The sequence below is a fragment of the Sinocyclocheilus rhinocerous genome, unplaced genomic scaffold (genome assembly GCF_001515625.1).
Source record: "Sinocyclocheilus rhinocerous isolate Xijiao unplaced genomic scaffold, SAMN03320098_v1.1 scaffold400, whole genome shotgun sequence".
In the NCBI taxonomy this organism is placed as follows: Eukaryota; Metazoa; Chordata; class Actinopteri; order Cypriniformes; family Cyprinidae; genus Sinocyclocheilus; species Sinocyclocheilus rhinocerous.
In genome coordinates, this window is record NW_015666595.1 from 1,266,871 (window position 1) to 1,284,761 (window position 17,891).

A 17,891-nucleotide genomic window follows, 5' to 3' on the forward strand; every position below is an offset into this window, starting at 1 on the left:
ATTATATCGTTGGGTAATTATACTGTATATAAATTGCGGGCATCAGGGAGCCGCTACTAATATGCAGGGCATTGAAACCGCTTTTGAATGCACGCTCTCATTTTACTTTCACTTTCGAGATTCACGATAACACGGACTCTATACTACAGACCATTACTGCCGCTACCACACATTTTACAAGATTAGATATTTGTCAGTGGTCCTCAGTATCTGCAAATCATTCGCCATTGTCCAATCAGCCATCTCTCCTTACTCTGTGTGTGTGGTAAGTGAACTTTCATGTACTATAATGTAACAGTCTACCGCTAGCAAGCGGCTAACCATGACCCTTTAGTGGCTCCATAGAATGCGTTATTTGTTTTCCGTGCCTTTCTGCATACGGATTCACGCTTCGGGCACACCCCCTAACCACCCATCAGCCACCCACGCGCCCCCCCCTATCGATTTGGCACCGGTATCGGAAGAAAAAAAAAAAAACGATACCCAACCCTACTTGGAACTAGAGCGATGAAGGCAGACGTTGCCTTGCAGCCATGCACCATGTTCACCGCAGCCTATTAAAGGTTGGGATTCCCATCGGTAGAACACTCATGCGCAGACAATTAATGGAACAAAAATAATAAGAAAAACCATGACAAGATAATACGTTTGCGATAATGAGCCTCCACTGACCTATAATCATCGTTTTAAAATGAATTTTAACCAGGATAGTGTCCTTGAACACCAGCAATGACAAGTGCCACATTCCGTGTGGTTCTTCTAAAAATTGGATGTTATTATAGACTTGCGATGATGACCTAGGCAGAGATTGTCATTCCCGAGAGAGGAGGCCATCGTTTCATGGTCCTTCAGGAATGATTGAGAAATTATAGATGAAATTAAGATGATGCAGTACTAAGGGATTTTTTTTATGCTGTATTAATTAGAACTAAAGTGTATGTAACTAAGACCATCGACAGATGCTAGTCTGGGTCAAATGATATGTTTGTGCTCTAAACTGCATAGTGACTAAATTTAGTCTGAAGCTGAGCTCAAAAAAAAAAAGGAAATTACACTGGAAAGTTTATTTCATGGTCTTGCCATCATTAAAACCATGCTTCACTTATCTCTTTATTTAATATAAAGAGTAAATCAGGAGTAAAAAACATTTATGTAAAGAATTTCATTATCCAGAGGGTGCGAGCAGGGTGCGAACTACGGGGGAGCTAGGGGGAGCTCGGCTCCCCTTAATAAGACATGGGCTCCCCTGAAAACGGGATTTGTGAAATTTTGGGGGGTCTCAAAAAATATTGACAATGTGTTATTTTGACGTGCAATTTCAGTTTTGTGTAATGTGATCATCGTGGATTATTATGTGTAAAATTGCAAAAATATCATTCATTCATGCATACTGGGTGTAGAAGGCTCAGCTGGGGCAAATCCTGGAGGTCTCATCCACTCGAGTCAGAAGCAAAGTGATGTGGCACATGCAGAAGCAGGCTGCGCTGGCTTTTAAGAGCAGAACTTTTTAAGTGCCAGAACTGTCCCCATTCCCCTCGTACACACACACACACACACACACACAGCTCTCCAGCACTAAGGAAAATTAAGAAGGACTGGTGGGTTAAAATGTATTATTAGAACCAAACCAGAATGGACAGGCCGTTTGGAGTGGAGATGAGAGTTAACATGCATCAGAGGTTATTTAGGGGGGAGTAAACGGCACTGAATGATGCCTGCGCTGCGTGTTGGGGAAATTATTGGATACGGACATAGCAATTAATTTGTGCATGCAGTTTAGAGACTGAAGGTTTGTTGTACGTAGCTTCAAACATCTTTCCCTCTCAAAATGTTTGAATACATCAGAAGTAATTTATAATTTAGCACTATTTAAAACTTATTTAGAATCTCACATTTTGGTATACCCGTGGGCTGGAGTTCATTTGTGGTTAAATATTTGATAGTCATTTGTTAGAATAATGACTTTTTTGGTTTATGCCCTTTCCCCTACAGCTTGAAGTGATATATTTAGTTCTGTGAGCTGCATATGTCCCCTCAAAAATGGTGCACCTGTTCATTTTCATTTGTGCTTTTTAACTCGTGTTTTTATTATGAAATGGTCTGATAGTTTTTGGAAGTTTCAGAGTTAATCAAAGTGCCACAGAATCCTGCTCCTCTCTCCAAACACAAAGTGCTCAACAGAAAGTTCTGGAGATAGGAGCATGCGGCAGTTAGCGGCCATGCGAGTGAGCTCTTGTGAAGTGGACATAGAGAAAGTCTGTCCTGTCAGGTTTTTTTTTTTTTAAGTCTGTGTCCCATTTTCCCCACACGACTGAATTTTTTAAGGTGAGTTACTTTTAGAGTAAAGTAGTTTTTAAAATGTTTCAGTGTATTTCCAGCTGTCAGATACAGATAAAATACGGAAGTGAGGTCAAAAAACTATTGTCAAATTAATTTCTTTTTAACCTTTAAAGTGAGACCACCATGATAAACTCACTCCTAATTAATGTTACTGCTTGAATTTGTTGTAGAATATTATAAAAATAACACATAATGGCACTTACGAAGTGTAATGATCTAAAAAAAAAAAAGCCTTCTTTTCTTAAATACAAACTACCAAGCTTTAGGAACTGGATTATGTATAAATCTCAAAAATCCCAACAGATGTCATTTGCACTGATTTAAAAAATATGAATAAATAGACATAAAAGTTAAATTGAAAAATGAAGCATGTGATGTGACTTTCAGATATGCATTAATAGATTTTATAACCATGGTTTTATATTCATTACTATTCATTAGAATAAAGTTTATTTTTACTATTGCAATGCCATTTAATACAGAAACAACACCTAATAAAAATTTATATATAAAAATAGTATGTAAGGCAAGTTTGCATGTTTTAGGTAAAATGAGCATTTAAATAGAAGTATTGTTGTTATTATTCCTGTTTAAATCCGAATGCACAGTGATTTAAAATAAAGTATGCATTGCTGAAATGTCAGCAGAGCCATTCAGTCATATATTTCACTGTGTTAAACCCATTTTTCCTTCAGTGCATCAATTCAGAAATGTGTTAGGAATATTTTAATTTTAAAGACTTACAGCTTCTGCCTTTTTAAAAATTGGTTTATTTATATAATTGCTAATAGGAACACACTTCTGGATATGTTTAATCTCCACTGCCGGTAAAAGAAAAAGGAGGACAAATCAAGTTGAGGTTGGTTGTTAAACTATTCAAATGAAAACATAAATTGTACAATCTTTATGTCATTCTGTCAAAACGTAAAAAAGCAGAAGTGCCAGGGAAATATATGTTGTCATTCCTTTTTCCTTTCAACAGAAAGTTAAATTACATTGCATAAGACACTTTTTTTTGTCTCGATAGTTTTCTGTCGTCCCGTTTCTTTTTTGGAAACTGAAGATGCTTTCTCTTTTAATGTAAAAATAATAAATGTAAAATAGCACAGCCTATATGTAAAAAAAAATAGTGACGTTTCCATTTTCCATCATGCACAGTGAAATGTCATTCAGCCCTTGTCATATTGTGGTTGTTTGTTTCTCTGTTTGTGATGCCTAATGAGCCTTTTACTTATTTTATTCATTTGCTTTGTCTTTTATAATAACAGTGTTTACACTACTAAATTACAGTAAATGCATCTGCAATAAATAACCATAAAAAAATAAATGTATTAAAATTTTGGGTAACAACCTTTTAATTTTGTTGCTACTGCAAAGCAATTGTTCTCAGAATTCAGTATCATAAAATAATTTTCATATCATAGCACTTTTTACAAATGTATTTCTATAAATGCATTTTAAAAAATTCTTTTTTTTTATTTGTCTGAGGTCTCACAAAACATCTAATATTAATGTCTCTCTTTTTTCTTTTTTTTCTTTTACATCTCTCATAATAAATATGAGATTCATACCTTTTTTCCACCGCCATGATCTTTTTTGTGATTTGTGAGTGTCATCTTAGTAGTGGTCAGATAGAAAAATCACACCATGTAGAAAGTAACTTGCATGCAAACCCAGACCAGACCATTGCTTTTTTCTATTCTGACTTTTTTCACCCTGACTTTTACTTTGATTTTTTTTTTTACTTATTTTATTTATTCGTTTTAAAATCATTCTTCTTTGTAGCCTTTTTTTTTTAATCAGTGCTGACCGTCGATGTAATGGCTTGGCACTCTGAACACACACGTTCAAGGTTATGCCTACTCTTTTGCAGAACCATAACAATCACATTGCACAGTTTCTTTCGTTACAAAATTTACACCAAAGTATGATTGTTGTATTTATAATACAGATAGCTGCATAATTACATGCAGGGAGCCTCATCCTGCCTGCGTGGACATAGGCGCATGCTCTTATCAGAGGTGACCGCCATGTTGTCTAACTGTCCTCCATTTTGTGGTTTCAGACCTTTACTGTAGTGTAGCACAGCTGCCCCAGCCTTGCGAAATTATGCAGTCGTATCACGATGGATCAGAAATATTGACGCTAATCCTTACTGATTTCATCTGGAATTATTGAGCTCTTGAACTTTTTTCCTCATGGACACATTATATTTCCCTTGTGGGATACTGTTGCTTATGGTGCTTCAAATTATGGTACTGTTACTGCCCTATAAAAAGCTGTTTAGAAACATCGTTTTTTTGTTTTTGTTTAGTTTTTTGGTAGATTTTTTTAGTTTGCACTGGTAGGACAGGGATGGTAAATTTTTAGACAACACCGTACCAGTAGCTTGAGCTTATGATTAATAAATGTCATCTACTTTTTTTACTACTAACAGAAGAACAGTTGTCCTCATATTAGCTGACAGGACAACAGGAAACATAAATGTAGTTCACATGGCAAATTTTCTCAGAACGAGAACAAGGTGTGTATGTGTGTAATTATGGCATCTTCCAAGTTTGTGGTAAAATTGAATCACACCCACAAAATCTGTTAAAACATGTTGTAGTAAATTTTCTTTTGATATTTCTTTAATGTAATCCATCATAATTCTTATTTCAAAGTAGCAGATTTTTTTATTATTATTGTGTAATAGTTTGAAAGACACTTACATTTCACACAATAACAATGAAGAGTCAAGGTAGTTATCTTTGTTTGATTTCATTCTTTTTTATTTATTTTTGTTAAATAATATTCAAATATTAAATAGTTTAAAATATTATAATAATTTTTAAGTTGTTTATTTGCTACTTTTAATGCTTTTATTATTAAAAAAAAACATGCATTTCTTTATAGACTATTCAAATCTTATGCTGAATTTTGTCTTTAAATGAATAAATATTTTAAATTAATAAATAATAATAATGATTATTATTATTATCAGTTGGTGTCAGTCAGTTACCAGAGCACCGCTCGTGTTTCTGTCAGTGCCGCGGCGAGCCGTAAGGGTCATTAAGTGTCTTCTAATGGCAGGCAGAGGTCAAGGAAGTTAATCGGAGTTGATGGAGGGGCCCTCTGAGTGACAGTCCTAAGGGGCTCACCTCTTAATCTCTGTCTGTGTTTTAGTACTCTTTACCTACACAAAGCAAATAGCACCCTCCCTCTCAATGGGGACCAGCCTGCTCCCAGTCTAGCATTTCTGACCTGTGGGTCGCGCCCTTTGTTCCTGTCTCTACAGAGGCTGACCTCAGATTTCACCTCTGTAATTGAGGAGTCCTGTAGACACGTGCCCACGGGGGCCCAGGAGAGACCACCACCGCTGCAAGCTCACTGCTACCTCTGCGCCGGAGGAAAGGGGTGTCTGAAAATATGATGTTGGCCGATCAGATCTTGCTATGGTTTTCTGATCATTTCCCAGCTGTTGTGTTTTCTGTCATGTTGTGCAAATGCTGCTTAATTGGCTTAAATATCTTCTACACATATACTATGCCTTCACAAATCCATTTGGTCATGTGTATGTGGGCATATTTTTTATTGAATATTAATTATTCTCTCTGTATATGTAAACTCTAGACCTTTTGCGAAAGATTTAGACGCTGATGGACATTTCAGATCTTAAACATGTTGCTTTTTCTGTGGAAGTACAACTCTCGTTTGATGAACTAGGCCACCAACTAGGATTGAAATGCTTTTTAATCTGCGCCAGGCATTTCTTGTGTTTTTTAATAAATGTTTTGCTTCATGGGAGTGTTATGTTGTCTATATTGAGACACTGCTGTTGTTTTTGTTTGTTTTTGCTGTCCCACAGCTCTGATGAAAGATTGTAGGTTAAAGAAGCTCATGTTATTAGTTTTTACTCATTGCCCTCTCCACAAAAGCATAATTATGGGTGGACAATTGCAGCTCGGTGATGTGCATGTGCAACACATGGTTGCAAATTCCTTTCGATGCTTTTTTAAGTTTTTCTAGTTGATTGTGCTGGAGACCCTGATGTTCATTCGGGAGGAAAAGAAAATATACTCTAAAGCTCCTACAGACGGTTATTAGGATCTGTGAGCTGGCGAATGGCTTTACATTGTTTACGTTCGTTTACTTCATTATTTTATTTTGTGCTTTTGACGTCCGCTTCAATCTCACATTTAGGTCTGAAAGGGTTAATGTGCATTTTCATATTTAGTAAGGTATTTTTTGACACATGCATTAATGTTTGGAGACCATTTTGTTCTCTTTGCTTCAGTTTTGATATTCGATCAATGTAATGTCATCAAAAGATAACATTTTTTGTGAAATCATGTCAGATGCACTTATTAAATGTTGACATTTGGAATAAGTGATCAGCCCGCTGTGCTTTTTAAACTTGCGAAGACAGCGACCTTAAACCTCCTTGTAGCCATTATTGCTCTCTGGTAACTTTAACCCCAGAAAACATACACGCTTTTCAAATCACATGAGAGTCTTTTTAAAATGATCTCAGCGATGGTGCATTAAAGTGCTCTGAGGTTGAGCCCTGAAAAGTACCATAAAGAATTTGTTTTGATTGGCGTTTGATCATAGTCTCTGAGCCTTGTGAAGGATGGGGCCTTACAGAACAGCTCACTGTTTGGGAGTTGGCAGCCGACCCAAAACCAAAATTGTATCCTCAAATGAACTTTAATGCAACGTACAACACGTGCGCCAAGTCCCGACTCCCTGCTCTCAGGTCCTATAGTAAACAAGCAAGAAAATGAGCTCCTGAGAATCAACAACAGAGAATGAGAAATAAAACAGATAATGTGTTACAAGAAAATGAGAAGCGCAATTTTTGATGCACACTTTCTCATGTGAGGTGCGCCTTCTTCGTGATTGGCCGGCAGACGTGGCGCAATGTGACGTGGGCGTACCTTGTGCCACAGCGCGACCTGTTGCCATTAGGGAATCGGACTCGGGGAAAAAAAAGGGGATGAGCACTTGGAATTTGATTTAGCTGTAACTGTTGTATATGGGTGCGACTCGGCCCAGATTTGGTGTTGAATTGAGGGTGTGGTGTGCAGTATGTAGGAACCGAGTATGTATGTGTGTGAGAGTGAGTGTGTGTGTGTATATGTGTGTAATGAGAGGTCAGTGCCATGAGGGAGCCAGAAAGAGGAGGCCGAGAATGAGGCAAGGAAATCTGGGCGGACCGGGTGCTTTCGGTCCCTCCTCCACATCAGTGTGTGTGTGTGTGTGTGTGTGTATCTGTGTGTGACAGCCTGATGAGCAGCAGCACCCTCAATGCAGCCATGTTTGCTGGTCGGTGAGCATGCTTTTATCAACTCTTTAGTTCACTAAATGCAGAAAAGGTTCGTGATACAGTCCGAGGAACAGGAGCTGGCGCAGGCCCCTCACTAGCACGTTTTGGTATGTGTTTTTGTATTCTCTTTGGGCTCGTTCGCAGTAGAGAGATCATCTGTTTGAACTTGTATTTAATCGCCACATTGATTAACCACAAAAAAAGTTTTGCACTCGACAGTACTGGCATTTTTACAAGAGCGCGTAATAGCCACACAAAGAATTGTTGGTAAAATAAGCCACAGAATAACGAAATCTTGAGTTAGTTTTTTTGCATCCCCACCACCAGATTGCCTCACAAATTATTTCTGGTTCAAAAGGGAGGCTTGACGGAGGTGCACCCTAAAAGATCGAAAAACATGATTGGCAGCGTGCTCTGCTAATTATTCCTTCACTGGGCAGATTCTCAGCTAGGCCACGGCTGCAGTGTGTATGTGTGTGTGTGTGCAGTCAGTGCAGAGGAAATCTCCCTGCAAATTGCGACAGTTGTTTCACCTTAACACTGTCTCACCCATACGTCTGACACTTCTCGACTCCTACTCGGGACAGTGGGATGTACAAAGACACCCCAACATTTGCACATTCTACTTTTCCCAGAACCCTCCATCATGGTATAGTCGTCTTTTAACTGCTGACTCTTTAACTGTTTCTCGTTTCTGATTGATAGCTATTCAGTGCTTTCGAGCCAGAGGACAGCTTCAAGGATCGAGTTTGGTCTTGGCGGCAGAGCGCCTGCGCGTTTGGTAAATTGTGTTTGAATGGTTCGTAACGGGTGTGAGCGTATGTTTGTGTGCACTCTCCGGGTGAACCGGAGTCTGTGTCACGCCTCTCTTCAGCCCTCCCTCCCTCCCTACTTGAGCTCTCGCTCACTGGCTGGAGCGATGATTCAAAAAAAAAAAGATTGCTCGCGTACTCCACTGCCTCTCGGTTTCATCATCAACTTTTTTCCCTGTACTTCAGTTTTCCCTCTCTCCTCTAATTCCCTCCCTTTCTCTCTCTCTCTCTCTCTCTCTTTCTCTCTGTGCAGATAGAAATTTTAAAAAGCCTCTGCCGCTGTTTCCACAGTTCAGTCTCCTCCCCTTCACCCAGTCTGTGCCAAGAGAAGGAGGGATTTCTACTACTCACAGGATTTTAACCCTGTAGCACAACCGATTGGCTCAAGCTGCTTCTCTGCCGCTTCAGTTTTTCCAGCACGTCTTTTTCTCCACTTCCCTAAACCTGGTCGCTGTATTCTTCTGCGGTTTCGTCACCTCGAGACTCTTTCAAACGGAGCATTTACGGCAGCCGGAGGTGTGTGGCATTTCTCATCCTCGCCAGGGGTTAACGGATCCTTTCCGTTGCTGAGCTTTGAAAATGGCTGTATTCTCCCTGCTTGTTGCGTGTCTCGGAGAAGGGAGGCGCCTGGGGTCCTATCACTTTAGCACCACCCTCTCTCTCTCTTTTGCCTTCCCTCTCTCATACGCACACATACAGTTGGTGTTGAAAGGAGAGCGGGAGGGTGGTGCGGTGTCAGAGCTTTTTCTGGGACAGGTGCCAATTCCACACAAAAGACATAAAAAGGCAATGAGTGAAAGATGCCTCGATCGTAAGAAAGAAATATGTTTCACGATGAAACGAAAGAAGTTTGTGGCGACCGTGTGCGCGTTCGGCTGAATAGAAATGTTTGAAGCTAAAATTTGAAATACTTTTCTTCTGTCTCTATCTCTCTCACAACACTCTCTCGCTCTTCTGGCGCTCTTCAGTGGCGCTCTTACAGTGAAGGCATTTCAGTCATGGGGGGGTGAAAAGGGGAGGGGGCTCGGTTTTCAAGCTCCTGAATTATTCATACGCCAGGCCAACGCTGCGATCGGACTGACTGGGACATTAACATGCAGTGGACATTCTGTTTGTAACATTCCTCATTCAAAGACTTGTTAACTGCAAGACGGGTCGACACACGTGTCTCTCGGGCTGCTATTGTGGCCAGGGCCCAGTCGTCCCGGACTAGGGGACCACAGGCAGACGTGTAGCCCGGTGCTGGGGACACGCAGCTGGGGTGGGAGGATTGGCTTGGCCCCCCGGCCTACCTCCTTTGGTCCTTGTGCCTGCTGTTGAAAGCTCACTGCCTCTTCTTCTCCTTCTCTCTCTCTCTCTCTCTTTCTCTCTCTCTCACTCTCCTTCAACACAGGGCTGGTGAAGTGAGTAGAAACGGCCTTCAGCACTTGTCCTGGACTGTTTCTGTCTACAGACACATGTCAATGTTATCGGGTAAGTTGCGAATATTTGCGTTTTATGTGGTATTTGTACATATTTAGTTTGTTCTTCGTTTCTCTGATATATTTCTTGATTTTTTTTTTTGTCTTTAGAATGTGTGTGAAATATTTTTGTTATGGTTTTATAGTTTATACGAAAAAAAGCGTTTAATAAACGGTACGATTCCTAAAGAAAATGGCGTAGGTGGTATGTAAAGGCAGTTCATATCAGCGCCTAACAAATAAGATGTGCCTCTGTACATAGTGAGGAAGTCGACCTTCCACAGTGCATAGTTTTGGGGCTAATGTTTTTGTGAGTGAGAAGACATATTCTTTTTGGAAGTAAGAGTTTTAAATCGTGTTATCAGAAAAAGGTTTTCACTATTCAACCTTTCATTTTCTGATGCCTTTGGTGTGTGTTTCCTGGAGCACTTCAACGTAGTGAATGGACATCAGCTATTTGGGCCTTGTGTTTGATTATCACGTTGTGTTGTCATTCATCTTATGAACTGTTCATTGCGATTAATATTTTTTGTAGTTTTTATATTATTATTGAATTGTAACACAGACGCTTATGGATAGAAGCATTGTATATGCCACGTCAGAGCTTAGTTTGCGCAGTTTTGCATTAAAATTATAATATATGTGATGGTACTTTCCGTTAATTATGTAAATGTAAATCTCAGAGTTGTTCTTTCATTTTTTTTTTTATAGTTTTTTGTTTTTTGGATGCTTAATATTGATAGGTTTGACAAAAATGTAAAGGCATGCAAATTCAACTCAAATTCATGTCATTTTGACTCATATATATCATTGTTTAAATGTACACATATTTAAATATATCGAACATGACCGCATTTCATTTTAATTCAGTAGAGAACAATTTCTGCAATTTTTATACAAATTTTAACCTAGGAATATGCATATTAGTTGTACATTTAAAAGAAGCATTTGCTCAATCTGAACCATTTATGTATTATTTTAAGGCTTTTATTTAAGAAATACATATTACATAAAGATGTCTTATGAAATTTTCTTTTTTAGAAAAGAAATTGCCATCCCAGTGTTCTTTTTTCTGTCACACACACACTCTCTCTCTTTCTCTCTCTCAAACACACACACACACACACACACCCTCTTATTGCCCTCTTAAAAGTAAATGATCTATAGGTAAAATCATATTTATTGAATCGCTGAGAATTCAGAATTTAACAGCTGACTGCAGTGTGATATTTAATTATCATTTTACATAAAATAGCATTGTGTTTGCTCAATTCATGTCATGTAGAATTTACAGGGCATAAAAGTAAACAGTTGTGTTTCTTCGTTCAAACGAATGATTTTGGCTCGTAGTAGGCTGTTTAGTAGTACGAGTGAGAACACCAGGGGCAGTGCTGATGAAGTGTGTTGGCACAGAAAATGCACGTTGGTTGGCAGTGCCCTCCCCCACCCCTTTTTTGGTTGTGAATGGAGTGTTCCAGAGATGATGTATAGTGCAAAGAACAGAGCAGGTGGCATCATCTAAATTACGAAGAGGGGGGTTGGCATAGGAACGGAGATTTTCAGGATAAACGTACTCCTTTTAGTTATTTATACCAAAGATTTTTGCTTTTTTTTGTATGAAAATGTTTATGGTTTTGACACAAATGCTGACTAGTTTATGTCGTAAATTAAGAAGCAATATTCTTAAAAATGAACAGAAAATTACAGTTTTAAGGATTAGGATTTTCTGGGATCTTTTTTCTAAAATTTTGTCGTGAAAATAGAAATGCATGTGTGTCAATCTGTGGCGAGGCATTCCCAGACATGCTGAAGTGCAGCGAGCATGTGTGCACTAACTGAGACACCCGCCCTCGCTGTCACGTACAGACATACACACACTCTCTCACACACACCCAGACACACTTGCAGCCATGTGCTCCATAATAGACCCCTGATTCAGCCCTGAATAGAGTTCCCACGCCTCAGTGTGTGTGTCTGTAATAGTTAAGGGTGTAGACCCCCCCACGCCCACCCTTTTCAAAAGATACTTGTGTACTCTCTCTCACACACACACACACACACAGTCTAGACTAAAGATGTCTCCTTCATTCTGTTTCGAGGTGTATTTTAACAGCTACACACTGTGAATTGATAATTAGTTCATTTCGGATAAAATGCACGTTGGTTGGCAGTGCCCTCCCCCACCCCTTTTTTGGTTGTGAATGGAGTGTTCCAGAGATGATGTATAGTGCAAAGAACAGAGCAGGTGGCATCATCTAAATTACGAAGAGGGGGGTTGGCATAGGAACGGAGATTTTCAGGATAAACGTACTCCTTTTAGTTATTTATACCAAAGATTTTTGCTTTTTTTTGTATGAAAATGTTTATGGTTTTGACACAAATGCTGACTAGTTTATGTCGTAAATTAAGAAGCAATATTCTTAAAAATGAACAGAAAATTACAGTTTTAAGGATTAGGATTTTCTGGGATCTTTTTTCTAAAATTTTGTCGTGAAAATAGAAATGCATGTGTGTCAATCTGTGGCGAGGCATTCCCAGACATGCTGAAGTGCAGCGAGCATGTGTGCACTAACTGAGACACCCGCCCTCGCTGTCACGTACAGACATACACACACTCTCTCACACACACCCAGACACACTTGCAGCCATGTGCTCCATAATAGACCCCTGATTCAGCCCTGAATAGAGTTCCCACGCCTCAGTGTGTGTGTCTGTAATAGTTAAGGGTGTAGACCCCCCCACGCCCACCCTTTTCAAAAGATACTTGTGTACTCTCTCTCACACACACACACACACACAGTCTAGACTAAAGATGTCTCCTTCATTCTGTTTCGAGGTGTATTTTAACAGCTACACACTGTGAATTGATAATTAGTAGAAGTTCCAAGGGCGGAATTTAACGCAGGATGTGACAAAGCGATCGAAAAAAATTAGAAGACTCAGATTCTAATAAATGTCACCTAAATATTTACGGATGTTTTTTTTTTTTTATAATTTAAATTTTCAGTTTAATCTATAGCTTTTACAAACCCTGATCACTTTTTTTTTTTCATTCTGATGGCTGTTGAAATTTCAGCTCAACAACATAAGATGATTTGCACTAAAAAAGGAAATACTTAAGCATTCCCAAAGATACAGTACTGTTCTTAATGAATTCATGACTTTACATGTATGTTATTGTTACATGTCTCAAGCCAGGTAAATTGTTGAATATTAATTGGTGTATTTTTAAATATTTCAAATTGTGTAATGATCCAAATGCAGGGAATGTATAATTATTAAATGGCACATCCTTTTTTGTGTAAGTTTAAAAGAAATAAATGTGCAGACAAATACAGTTATAGATAGATAAGATGTAAATTATGTTTGTGTATTCTTTTGAACATTTTCTATTTTTATCAAGCATGTATAGATTTGTATTCTCAGGAATTAGTGGTTTATGTTATTTTCAATATCATTAGGATAACAGCAGAAAAGCTGATGGACACTCGCATATCGGTGTGTTTGTGTCCAGTATTTTAAAATGTTTTAACCATTTTTATGAACACGTATATTTGTTTCCTGTGTTTTTTCCTCAGAAAACATTAGTTTCATTGTCATTAGTCAACATAATTTGAAAACGATTATTTCACATGAATATTAAGATTAACCTAAATAACTCTAATTTTAAAAAGTTCTTAGCGTGTTTTAAATATTTAAATTAGCGTTTGAAGGCATTAAAGAAGTTGGAGTGATTATTGATTATGATGAGGTGTTTATATTTTTATGATTTTCATGAACACAATTTTTTTCTAAATATTAGAAATATTATTTGCAGTATTGCTAATATTTTTGTGTTACTGTTAAATCTATTTAATTTTTTAATGAAAATAGACGAAAGAAAAATTTATCTTTTTTTGTGTTTTTCATGAACAAGTATGAACAAGATGACCATATAATGCAAAAATGTTTTTGAATGAATCTGTATGTATAACTCTAAATAAACTATTATTTAATTTTTTAACCACTGCACATTTTTTTTTAGTAATTGGTTATGATGGCAGAAGTAGACAGGCATGTTTTTCTTTACAATAAAGATCCTAAGCCAGTACACTCCTATAGACACTATTGTGAAGTGAAAAGGGTAAGGAGTGGAGGACTGTTGGGTCATTTGGGGATAGCAGTTCTCAACTAACTTGTTTCCCATGGACACAATAGGAGCCAGACATGATTGGCAGGTGACAAAAGATGGGGTGGAGCGGAGTAATTGTTCAACACTAAGATGATGCCATGGGCAAGTCTTGAGACCAAGAGCCGCTTGCAGTTTTAGCAAAGACTTGTGTGCTGTTGTGTGATTGTGATGCTTTGTGCTTTTTGTCTTTCTAAAATTTATATTCACTGCATTTAGGATTTTCTATCAAAATGAACTATTTTTCATAAATGCAACAAAATAAGTACAAGTAGCCATGACCTGCCCAGACAAAGCAGAATAACATTATGATACCGATCACTCGTGTAATCTGCGGTTTAAAGTTCAAGCTCAAATCCATTACAGACATTGTATTCACACTCTGTTGTAATCAGTCTGAGATATCTCTCCCCCTCCGGCAAGTCACATGAGGTCTTTTTTTTTTTTCTTTCACTGATTTTCTTTGAACAGACATATAATACAAACACAGAAGATGGCTTTGCTTTGGGAGCGATAAAACAGCCAGAGCTTTATTCTGTCAATCAACGGTTCTTAAATCTTGTAACAAAATGTTGCTTCAAAGATCGTGCAATCAGGTTTCTTTGTCGTATAACTTGTTTATGTCTGCAGTACTGACACTGAGCAAATAGGGATATAAACAAAGCGTAAATGAGCCGTACACCTAAAAGTCAAACGATGATTAATGAAAATAAGAATCTCTATGTTAAACAGCCCCTCTGTATACTGGACCTATTGTCACTGAATGGCGAAAAACTGTGAGGGAATATGGCATCAGCGCCACCTTATGGCTGTTAGCTACTCCACCAGCTCTCAAAAGTTCCAGTAATTCAAGAAAGTAACGATCTATGGTTTGTTTCACCACTAATGTAAACTACAACCTGATTGCTTTTATCAGTAGCAATGTTTCTAATACTCTGGTAATGTTCTTAATATGTTAGTAATCAAATGAGTGTAAATTGCTTGGGTGGTTTTGCGAAATATATTTGAAGACACTCAATAAATAATTGCTTTTAGGAATGGAGTTTCAGAATAACAACAACTTTAATACACTGATTCTGAGTGAAAGTATCATCTCACAACAACATGTTTAGTGCCTTGGTTTCCTTGGCTCTGTCCATTTCTCTGTGCATCGCTGTCTCTTTTGGAGTCCGATCCCAGCTCTGCTGTAAATGAACCAGCTTTAGATGAAGTACAGCAGGCTGTTTTCCAAATGGACATGTCAGCTCTGCAGTCAGTTCTTCTCTTTCCCGTAGAAAACCATGAAGGCCATTGACCATGACATGTTTGGACATACTTAATTAGTCATATTGGCTCTTAGGTGAGGTGTCACTGTTCCAGTGACAGAAGGAGGTCAATTCATGTAACTGTGTGATGTGTTAGAAATGTTTGAGAAATGCTTTTGTTACATTTGATTCATTTTGGAAAAAAAATCAAACAATGCAAAAAATCAACTCAATCATTTCAGTTCATTTGAAAACAAGTCTAAATATATCTTTTATCTTAATATCTTCTTAACCTGAAAATGTGTGTGAGTAACCACTCGCCCCTGTGAGGTTCGTGGCCTGTGTGAGTCAGCAGTGTGTGTGTGTGTGTGTGTGTGTGTGTGTGCCTCTTACTTGTCTGAGGTAAACCACACTGCTGCCCACAACCTTACTCACTCACTTACGCTGAACCCACCCGCTCTGACCACACACACGCCAGTTCCCAAACACCCCCGTCCTAATCCGCTCATGCACCCCTGTATACTGCCAGGGTCAGCAGTAGACAGACTTACAGCACAACAGATGACACAAGTCAAACACGACATGGAGCTGATGTAGTGACTTGAGTATGGGAATTTCGTGCCTGAATAATCCTCTCTCTCATTCTTTCACAGATAGCAAACCCAGGAAGTGACTATCTACTTTTCTCATGTTGGTGACCTTGATGGTTTTGAAGGATCCCTGACTGAAGCTTTGGAGACAGAGGTGATAGGGGCTGTATTTAGTGCACAGCAAAGAGTGTTGTATGACAAGCAGTTTAAGCCCACAAATTTACACTTCACTTCACATATTTGTGTCTTTCATCAGTAATGCTGTCAGTTACTGTCATGTGATTTGTTAGATACTGTGCAGTTATTAGGCATTTTGTTAGAAAAAAAAGAAGGTAAACAGGAAATGGAAGATGCTGTTGCAGGAAGAGGAAAAGAGAGACTGTCGTTTGGGGTGAGGTAGTAGGTTGTATAGTTTGAGGGTTTAACCCTTGCTGTCAGATAACTATACAACTTACTGTCTTTCCCGAAGTGACCGTAGTGCCATCACATGGAGGACGTCAACAGGAAAGAAGAAATAACACATTTCCAGCTTCCAGCATTAATGTGTGTTTATCAAAAATATGCTTTTATTCTTGATGCAGGCTTAAATGTTTATCAGATATTTACAATAAAAGAATTTAAAAACACGATTCATGCCATACTGTTAGCATAAAAAAAAAAAAAAAAACTGATTAAATTTGTGTTAGAAACGCATTAATGCAGCTTTGTTTTTGCTGCATCACATATTGTTCAAACATTCACATGAATCCATAAAGAGGGCAGTATATGCTGATAGTGATGATAACAATATGGCAATTTTAAATGAGATTGATGCTGTTGAACATAATTCATTCTGAAACATCCTTGAAATCTCTATTCTTTCTTGTATTGGCGTATTTCCTTCTGAAACAGAAAGTTTGAGTGGGGCATATTTAAGGGCTCATCCCTTTTCATCAAATAGCCAATAGCCTTCAGTTACATCACAGTCATGACTGAGTTTGATTGGACAAAATCAGTGTAGTGTAGCTGGTGTCAATTTTTTTGGAAGAAACAAAAGACTAAACTGTCTTCTAGGAATACAGAAGCATGTGTGTGGGAACTGTAAAACTTCAAAACAGTATATATACAATATATATACTAATATAAAAAGGTATACGTAGTATACGGTATTACTGATAAGAATTCAAAAGGCAAAAATGTGTCATTGTGTTGTTGCGGATTATTCAGCAGTGATGTTCGTACAGGGTGAGGTAGTAGGTTGTGTGGTTTCAGGGTTGTGTTTTTGCCCCATCAGGAGATAACTATACAACCTACTGCCTTCCCTGAAGGGCAGCAAAACATCGCCAGACAGTTCACCCACTCTATGAAGAGTGATTTCCTTTCGCATTTCTTAAATATTTTAGTTTCCCAAGATTCTAATTATGATGATCTTGCCATTAATAGCTGCATGAGGATTACATACAGCACAGGTGTGTAATACTTTAAACAGGAATAAACAGTTTGATATTTCAAAGATTGCCTGTTTTATTCATTGCCTCAAGCATTGGTATTGACGTTTATTAAGGATAAAGGCAAAATAATCTCGTAAGAAATATCTATGAGAAATCTCTATGAGTTAAAGGAATAGTACACTCAAAAATGAAAATTCTGACATTTTCTATCACGTCACTTAAAACCTGTATGACCCTTTTTTTTCATCTGTGGAACACAAAATATGACCCCCCTTTGGATACAATTAAATTTAATTAACAACTTTTATGATACTTTTATTGTGCTTTTGCATTCTGAAGCTCCAGTCCCCATTTACGTGTACTATACCTAAAAGAGTGGCAGGAATATTCTTCCAGATTTCTCCTTTTGTCTTCTTTAGAAGAAAGAAAGTCGTACGGCTTCAGAATGACATTAGGGTGAAATGACAAATTTTATTTTCGAGTAATATTTCTCTTTAAGATCACATTTCCCACCATTCTGTGACAGATCCGCATGAATG

General features: G+C 38.1%; 1 long non-coding RNA gene across 2 annotated transcripts in view; it reads left to right on the forward strand.

Moving 5' to 3' along the window:
• LOC107733004 (uncharacterized) overlaps positions 1 to 17,410 on the forward strand; it is a 32,176-nt gene extending 14,766 nt beyond the window's left edge. Inside the window, exons 4-5 of one of the 2 annotated variants that reach the window (XR_001638929.1) lie at positions 9,854 to 9,933; positions 15,986 to 17,410. This is a non-coding gene — a long non-coding RNA (uncharacterized LOC107733004). Of the gene's footprint in view, positions 1 to 5,617; positions 6,204 to 9,853; positions 9,934 to 15,985 lie in introns of those variants that run through there. The other variant, XR_001638930.1, reaches the window with a different exon arrangement.
• Positions 17,411 to 17,891: the final 481 nt, after the last annotated feature.